We start from the raw sequence: 9198 nt of genomic DNA on the forward strand, positions 1-9198 counted from the left end.
AAACCTCCAGGTGCTTCAAATTTCCGAAGTCGTCCACTACGGCGTCTCTCTTAGCCTTAGTCGCTTTGGGACATTAAACCCCACAAACCAAACCAATTTTATTATTCGTGGGATTAAGTTTATTTGATACAGATGTGTAGTAGTCTTTTTCGCGTACTTTTCAACTGTGATCTTCTATCGCCGATATAAGGGAAGACGAAGATAGCAATCAACTGAATCCTTTCTGTGAGCGTTGTAGGCCTAAATACGGAACTTCATGTTTCAGACGGGTGCCATGAAAGCCCTTTTTCATTACTGTAATGCATCAACGCAATGGAATTAGGGGATCTCTAATTGCGGTGGCATACTTTGGAATGGAGCGCATGTTACTAAAATATACTAAAATATAAATTCTTTATAATCACGAGAAATAGCCCTGAATTTATGCCCGATGAAATTAAATCAATGGTAAGCTTTTATAGTTACATATTCAACGTGTTTATTTGAGTTCTGGTTCTGGTTCTGGTTATTTGAAAAGGTCAGCCGATGTTTTATTTTCTAAATCCAGGTTAGACACTGTCTCCACATTTGGGCGCGTTTCTCCTAAGAAGAATATACACACAATTTCAAATCTTAGGTTGCATGTTCGATTTGCAGCACCATGACGTGATATGATTGATATCTATTGCAGCAGAAGACACCTGTGGGGATATATTTCTGTGTATGATTCAACCGTGAGCGTGCAACCGGATACGGGAGGTGTTGTTTGTTCCTATATTATAGTAATTACGAAGAGTAGCGATGAGCCTTGATGAACTCCTCATGTTTCATATGATAAGTTAGACTGAATGCCGCTGGTGAAAACCTTATGGAACCATGAGATAAACATTCTTTGATTCGTCTGTGTAATGCCGGACGTGGGCTAAGACATCAAAGTTTAAGAAGAAAAATAGAGATGGGTAAGTTATGATCGGAATTTTTTAATCTAATAAAACACAATCCACATGCATGTTCGAATTAAGCTCATCAAATATGTTGTTCGATAAGTTTGCGAGTTGCCTGAGGTAGAAAAAGCCTGCTCTGAAAACATGCTGAGTATAGGAACAAAATTGTTACTCTTGAAGTGATATATTACGCTGGAATGCATGCTGTGTTCGTATGCTTTGATACACACACAGCAAAAGCAAATAGGCTATATTGAGACAAGACCGCGACGACCAGGTTTGTGTACCGCCCCTAATTTGGCCGTTGTCCGTCCTGAGGGCAGCTGAGTTGTTTCCAAAGACCTATTAAATTAGACAACCAGTATTCTCGCTACGCGTGTCGCACAAACTTTTAAAACAGAACTTTGAAAGAAATCCCGAAAAGGGGTGTAGGTAGATTTTAGATCAGTGAGCAATTTCATCACTACTTCGTAGGTTGCGAAGTTCTGATACACTGTCTGTACGTTCTCGCTCTAAGGATCTTGGTTGACTGAAAGGCATGACAGTTGAAAAAAAAAAGATTGAAAATATTTGTTGAACCAGTCAACTTTCTCGGCGTCATCAGTGAATGTTAGCCTGATTCATGTTCTAAGATAAATGTTGAGCAGAACGTTCATCATTTCCGGAGGGCTTCCAAAATTGACACACCTCCTTTTGGTTTTCTTTTTATTTATTGCAAAGAGTAGAAAAAACCTAAAATCTTCAAGTTTTATATTTTTATATTCATTTCTTTTCCAAATGCCCTAATACCTGCAATATCTAATAGGTTTTCATTCCTGTAGATATCTAAACTAGAGACAAGATGTTCGGTTAATTGTTTTTGTTTGTTAAATTACGGTTACAATAGTCTCTTAGTGCTACTCATCATCTTGGATGGTGTCGCTAAAACAAATCCAAAGACTCTCAACGGTATGGGAATAATTGTCATAAATAAGGTGAGGAAAGTAATCATCCAGGTTCTATGATACGAGCGGAGAACTCACTCTATCGTACAAGTTAACTTTCCTGTAAGAAATTAACGGTAACGTTGCTTAGTCCACACCGTGAAAAGTACAACAAGATAAACAAATATACATTAAAGATTGCCAAGAAAGAAATATTTGGCGCTGAAGAAGAAGAAAAAAGGAACAGGTTGTAAGGCGGAGGAGTGTGCATCAAAGCAATACGTGTTTTAAGACAGCAATAAAAATAAACGTTGTGTGTTAATGCAAGATTAAATTTCAGGTGACTTTCATTTCTGGTGCTTCTGGTAGGCATAGCAAAAGTATGGGTTGTGAGTGGGTACTTGTTGGGCACAATGTTATAAACTATACCGACACCTCCACCTGAAACACAAGCAGGAATGGAAGTGATTTAAGTTGTTTGTAAAGTGGACTTCTTGGTTAAAATCTGTTAGATAATTTCACAATACGTAACGCCCGTTTTTGAAGGCGTATTATATGATCTAAAATGTCTTGAAGGTAGAAGCCCTTGAATTGTAACAATAGGCGAGGTGATATCGAAAAATGGCATAGTAAATGATTTTCAAATAGATATATCAAAATATGTTCTGCTTGCGTTTTATGTAATTGGAGGAGGGGGGCGTAGGGAAAGATTGCGCCATAATACCTAAGAACTTAATTTCCTAAATTAGTAACACAATGTATCCATGAGACTGGCTTATATACTTAAGTGGATGCCAGTGCCCTTGTGGGTATCAACTGACTTGTATATGTCAAGCAAACTACTACGTGTATGAAGCGTTCCTGGAGCTGCCAGAAGAGACCGCCAGAAGCAGCTTGAGAAAGAGACACGTAAAGGTCATGTGCCCGTGCGAGCCCGTCTAGAGACGCCATAACCTTGCCGGCACACGTGTTGACATGCAATAATTACATATAAATGTATTCTTGTTTGCACCGGTTGCCATTGTTTAAAACGTGCTGTGATTTCCAAGTGTGGCGGGTGGTTGTCACAGTGTAAAAAGCGCTGAGATTTCTCAGGTGTGACTGGACAACAATTTTGGCAATAGTGAGAATGTACTCGGATCTCAACACGCCACTCCTAGACCACGTAAGCAATCTCATGTAACTTGGTCATATAGCGGGGCTTTATATCTGGGGCAGATTATCTTCCACATAATGTTACAGTTTCAAATAGCCTATATTCCACGAAGTCTGTGTGAGATAATAGAGGCGAGTGGCGAAGTAATACACGAGAACAAGGATCCTCAAAAGGAGCTGAAAATGAGAGCCATTAACTCAGTCGCGTCATACGCTTGAAGGTCGAGATTAAGTGCATCCGGCCCCAGTTTTTCTTATATCAATAGATGATTGGGTGACCATGCGAGACGTTTGCGCTTTGCTAAGTTTGAAGAAAGAGGAAATTAATTTTTACGCATTCAGCATAAAACACTGCGAACAGTGAATGTCAAAATGCTGAAGACCATGGAGGGCAAAATTTTCAGGAAGCTTTTTTATAGCTCTAGCTTGCCCTAAATGCAAATCCTAAGGCAGAAAGAACACGGCTTTTCGACAAACTATGCTAAGCAGATCTAAGCCGTAATGAAAAACTGCTAATTCAAAACACGCCAAGAAACTGCGCTTCCAAAGTCTGAAGTGACTGTTTTGTTTGTCAGCTCAAGTGGGAAAAACAAAGTCCTTTTAGAGTTCCTGTATGTTAGCAGCGAGGTATATTTTTGTATTCCAAGCTGTTCCCAGTCCTTTTTCTTCTAGAAGGCGCAGGGGTCACAACGCGCCTTCACCGTAGATCAAACAAAGAACACAAAATTGTGTGAGACGGCAGTGCGGCCCGCCTTTTCTTGGCGTGTTCCGCATTCCTCAGTGTCGAAGCGCACCACCTAAGCTTTTTATGCTTTGCCGCTCCGCCTTGTTTTGCTTCCGCATTCCACGGCGCCGAAGCACACAGTGTAAGCCTTTTATACTTCGGCGCTTTGTCTTGTTTTGCTTCGGTGGTGTACATCGTCACGTACAGGACGAAATGGCTGCACCAGTCAACAATGCACTGAACAGGGCAGCTCTTGCGCACGAAATGGCAGGTGCAACTGATGGAGGCCGTAACCGAATAGCGCTCTAATATAGCGCCTCGGAAAACGTATTTCGGCTTTTGTCAATGCAGCAAGAGCTAATGGTATACAGGCTACACTATGCCTTTGGGTGTTGTCCTGCTCGCAGCGCGTGCTGAGCTGGGAACAGAGCTCCGAAACTCTATAGATCAACACCATGTTTACAAACAAAGGGGGCGCTCGCGGCGTTGCAGCCAACTGGGGGTGAAAAATAGGGTTAGCGCCCGTAGGAATAGATGGAACCAAAATATTTCTAAGCAGTTTTTTAATTTCACAAGACACCTATGATGACCTTATTCGGTGCAGAGTAACCGTGAACATCCTAGAACAGATCGTGAAAGTATGAAATCTTATGACTGAAGTGAAGTATTTTTAAGCCACCGCGAAACGTATGGGGGTGCAAGTTGGGAGGGTGACCCATAAAAACACAAGTAAATGCCGTGCGACAATACGGACCGAACGAAAGTCGCGCATTGCAGCAGACGAGAGCGCAGCTGGCGATACCCACCGCCGCTGCCTCAGCTCCGGAGCGTCTACTAGCGACTGTGCCGGTGGTGCATTGCCGTTTGCAATTGTGCGCGGTCTGTTTATCGTGCTGTGAACGGTCCCACAAGTCGTCAGGCTTGCAATACTTGCAAGGGAATGTAGTGCGTCATGAAACATGGTGTCGGGGCGTGATAAAAGACGTCCAGCAAAAAATGAGAAGGCTTCAACGCTGCTGAACCGAGTAAAATGTTGCGGTAAGTTTTGTTTACGTGTGTTTCTATGGGTCGCCCTCCCAACTCGCACCCACATACCCTTCGCGGTTTTTGAAAAATAATTCTCTTATATAATAAGATTTCATATTTTCGTCATTTGTTCTAGGATATTCATGGTTGGTCTGTACCGAGTAACGAGATCATAGGTGCTCCTTGAAATTAGAAAATTGCTTTGAAATGTTTCAGGTACGTGTATTCCTATAGGCGCTAGGCCTAATTTTCACCCCCAGTTGGCCCACGCTGGCGATAGAAGCTCCACCGCATCATGCGTACGTCACAGATCGATGTTTGTCTATAGCACAAGCGCATTTAGTGGAAATCTAAATATTTTGATAAACCTTATGTGGCTCTCCGTATGTCGAACTTTATTCACTGCCATGAACTCTACGCACAACCTCTACAAAGAGAACCAGGAAGAGGAATTGAAACAGCAGCGTAATAAGGAAGGAAATGAACTGCACGCTACTAATAGGTTGGCAATACGCGGCACACATTATCTTTAACGCGGTTTTCTTTACAATATATTATGTTGCAACCAAAACGGAAGAAAACTGGTTATTTTCAGCAATATTGTATCCATTCCTATCACCTTATATTTTCTCCCTGTTCGTTTACTCACTCCTTTTTAATTTTATGAAGAATAATGAAACTAAGCAATAAAACTTAAAAACGGCTTGAATTCATAACCGCAGGCATTGTAATATGCTGGTATGATTGCTTCAGGTATATTATACAATTATCATTAATATTTGCACACAAGGGGCTTACGAAACAATGCAGCACTGTAGCAGTGAGAAGTGTTTCACAATATTTGATAGATGTGCATAAGGTAAGAAAGCAAATATAAATAGCAGAAGTCAAAGTGAACTGACATGAGAAACGAAACACCTTTTTTTTGTTCGCTAACTTTTTTATTATCGACACTCATACATAATAATTTAGGCGTGAGATCATCCCCTTGAAGCTGTTTCTTGATTAGGTGCCAGTAGTAACCGAAGAACATCAAGGGTGGGGGGTTGAGCTGAGCAACCGCATGAAGCCTACGTAAACTACAAAACGAGCTGAACGCAATGATGTTGAGGCTGAGTCAGTCTCAGCCTGAGTGAGGCTTGTGTGAGGTCGGCCACAAGTCAAAATGCATTGAGTGAGATCGACAAATCCCACCTCAACCTCATGGTTGAGTTTGAGACTGAGTGAGGTCGTAACTTCCCGAGGTCAGCTTGCGGGGAAGACGTTTTTCAGTTCCCACAGCCCTAAAACAGCCGGCAATACACGTTTCGTAAAACTTGTCGCGTAAGCTCTTTCGGTTATCAACGCTTACGCGCAGAAATGTATGTGTGTTTACGAGTGGTGCCTGTTTGGGTTTGACACGAATGGATCACCCGGAAGTACTGCGCTGCCAACAATTGAGGCCGCATGACATCTGCAAAAGCCTCCGAAAAAAAGGTGACACATGATCCCACAACATTCTGAGCGGATTGAGGAAGCAAAGGAATATCCACGAAACAACTGCGGGTTTCCAGATCATACGTGGGCATGAGGACTTCTCAGAAAAAGATAGTAAAAAAATTGAATAGCAGAAACGATGACTGCCTTGATGAGAAGTCGCTCTGTGAAGAACTTCTATTGCAGTAAATAAAAAAATTATTTCTGTTTTCAGTATTCAGTATGGCTTAGCTAAGAGGAAAGCAATAAAATAGATCATGGCAGTGCCAGAGCAATTCACTGTTTCTTTTCTCTCTTTGTCGCTAGACGATGTTGCTATCGAGTGAGGCTTTGGCACTAGTCCCCGATGACCACAGGTAGGAACAGCGGCTCAAGATCAAAACTTCAGCTGCGTCACATCGATCACAAGCGCTTGTGTCGTCTCCTGTTCCTTTTAGTCTTGTGCTTTCGCGCTGCTTTAAAATGAACAGAAAGGAGACATGTTCATTGTTTCCTAGACCACCGTATTTTATGCAAATGTTTTATGTTTTGTGCTCTACGTCGATGTAGAATAAGAGCATGTTAGCGAGTGTTTTGGTCAGCCGTTCGGCCAAGCCGTTCGTTCGAGGACGGTATGATGTCGTCAAGTGATGCCTGTTGGGGCGCACAGGCACTGCCGATACTGACTAATGAACGACTTCAATGCTAAGGTAGGGAAAAAGCAGGCAGAAGATCGGGCAGTAGGCGACTATGCCATTGGGTCTAGGAATAGCACGGGGGAGTTACTAGTTGAATTTGCAAAACGAAATAACTTAAGAATCATCTATACCTTCTTCAGCAAACGGAAGAACAGGAAACGGACATGGAAAAGTCCGAACGGGGAGACTAAAAATGAAATTGACTTCATACTGTGTTCAACCCCTGCCATTATGCAAGATGTAGAGGTAATCGGGAAAGTGCGATGCAGTGACCACAGGATGGTGAGGTCCCGAATTAGCCTAAATCTGAAGAAGGAACGCAACAGATTAGTAAGAAAGAAGTCCATCAACGAATTAGCGGTGAGGGTGAGGACAGAAGATTTCAAGATCTCGCTAAAGAATAGATATTCAGCTCTAACCGAGGATGGCGACATTACCCTAGAAGCAATAAACAATAATTTCAGCGATATAATTACTGAGTGCGCTGTGGAAGTAGGCGGTAGGATAGTTAGAGAGGATACCGGTAAGCTGTCTAGGGAGCCGAAAGATATGATTAAGAAATGGCAGAGTAAGAAAGCTTCCAATCCAACAGACCAGATAGAATTGGCTGAGATATTAAAGCTAATAAATAAGCGCAAAGTGGCCGATATAAGGAAGTATAATATGGAGAAAATGGAGCATGCTGTAAAGAACGAGGGAAGCCTTAAAGCGGTGAAGAAGACATTGGGCATAGGCAAAAATCAGATGTATGCGCTAAGGAATAAGGCAGGCAACGTCATCACGAATATGAGCAAGATAGTCAAAGTAGCCGAGAAGTTCTATACTGATCTCTATTACTCTAACGAAATATGCAGTAACAGCGCTTGTCTAGTCTTTGAGCGCTTTTTCGCCCCTCAGTTTAATGTGTGATTTTATTGTTTGGTCTTTCGCTACGCCGCGACATTTTGTTTCTGTACCAGAGACAGGGTGGCTGCAGAGACGGTTCCTGAAAAGGATACCTAAAAACACACCTGTGAATACAGCGCAATGTTCCGACCCCAACTGAAATACGCGGCACCTCTATAAAATTATCATGCTAAAAAGATATTAATAATTTAAATTCTATCCAAGCAAAGTTCACCAATTCCTTCTTTGAATATATAAATGAGAAAATTACCAGTCTTTTCCGATGTTCAAGGATGAAAGAGCACAGATGTAAATTTATTGCCCTCCAAATTTTGCAGAGTTTTGAAAAACAAACGAAACCGCAGCTGCCTCATCGCGTAAGTCATCTAGATAGAGAGCCGTGGTTCACATCCTAGTGCCACGTAAGTACCCGCCGGAAATAAAATGAATTGTGCACGTGTCGATGCCGGTGAGCAGCTGCGGAAACGTACTCCCTCACAAGAATAGGAGTTGGCCACCTTAGTGTAGTAACTGGCTGCTACTTGCTAACATTACTCCAAAACACCCCCGTACCACACTCCCCAGCGGCTGAAGAGCAAGCTACCCTCAGGCAGCGGTCAGACCAGTAACTCAGGGGAGGGTGCTAAGAATCCCTGGCTCCTGACAGGACACCATTTGAAACTGACACTATAGTAAAGTTTAATTCTAGAACCCTAGCAAGTGAGGCTAGAATAGCAGTACTGCTAGAGGAATTAGAGGTTATGAAATGGGACAACTCAATGGCTCAATCAGGCTAGGAGGCCAAATTAAGCATTAACTCTACTGAAGGGTGGGCATGTATTATGTTATCCAAATTTATCAAAGAGACGAGAGCTAGGAGCAGGGTTCCTTGTCACTAAACAGAGCTGGAACATAGATGAATTTTATAGCATGAACGATATGGTGACAGCGCATCGTAATTAGGCTCAATAATCGGTATAAACTAAAGATTGTACAGGCTTAGGCGCCGATAGGTGGTCATGATGAACAGGCAATCAAAGTTTCTATGAAGGTGTTGAAACGACAATAGAAAGAGCAAAAACGTAGTATATAGCACAGACGGACGAATTTAATGCCAAGGTAGGCAAAAAGCAGGCTCGAGACTAGGCAGTTGGTGGCTATGACATCGGTTCTAGGAAAAAAAAGGGGGAGAGGGTGATTAGTTCAGTTTGCAGAGCGCAGTAACGTAAGGATCATGAATATCTTCTTCATCAAGCGGAAGAACAAGAAGTGGATATGAAAAACCCCTAACGGGGAGATTGAGATAAGAGATCATATTGACATAATGAATCAGCTGGTAACAAAATTCGCATAATAGGACCTGCCTCTAAATATATTACTTTTATTTTAGGTACTTTATTTCACTTAGT

The sequence above is a fragment of the Amblyomma maculatum genome, chromosome 1 (assembly GCF_055883805.1).
Source record: "Amblyomma maculatum isolate TAMU_Amacu chromosome 1, ASM5588380v1, whole genome shotgun sequence".
Taxonomy (NCBI): Eukaryota; Metazoa; Arthropoda; class Arachnida; order Ixodida; family Ixodidae; genus Amblyomma; species Amblyomma maculatum.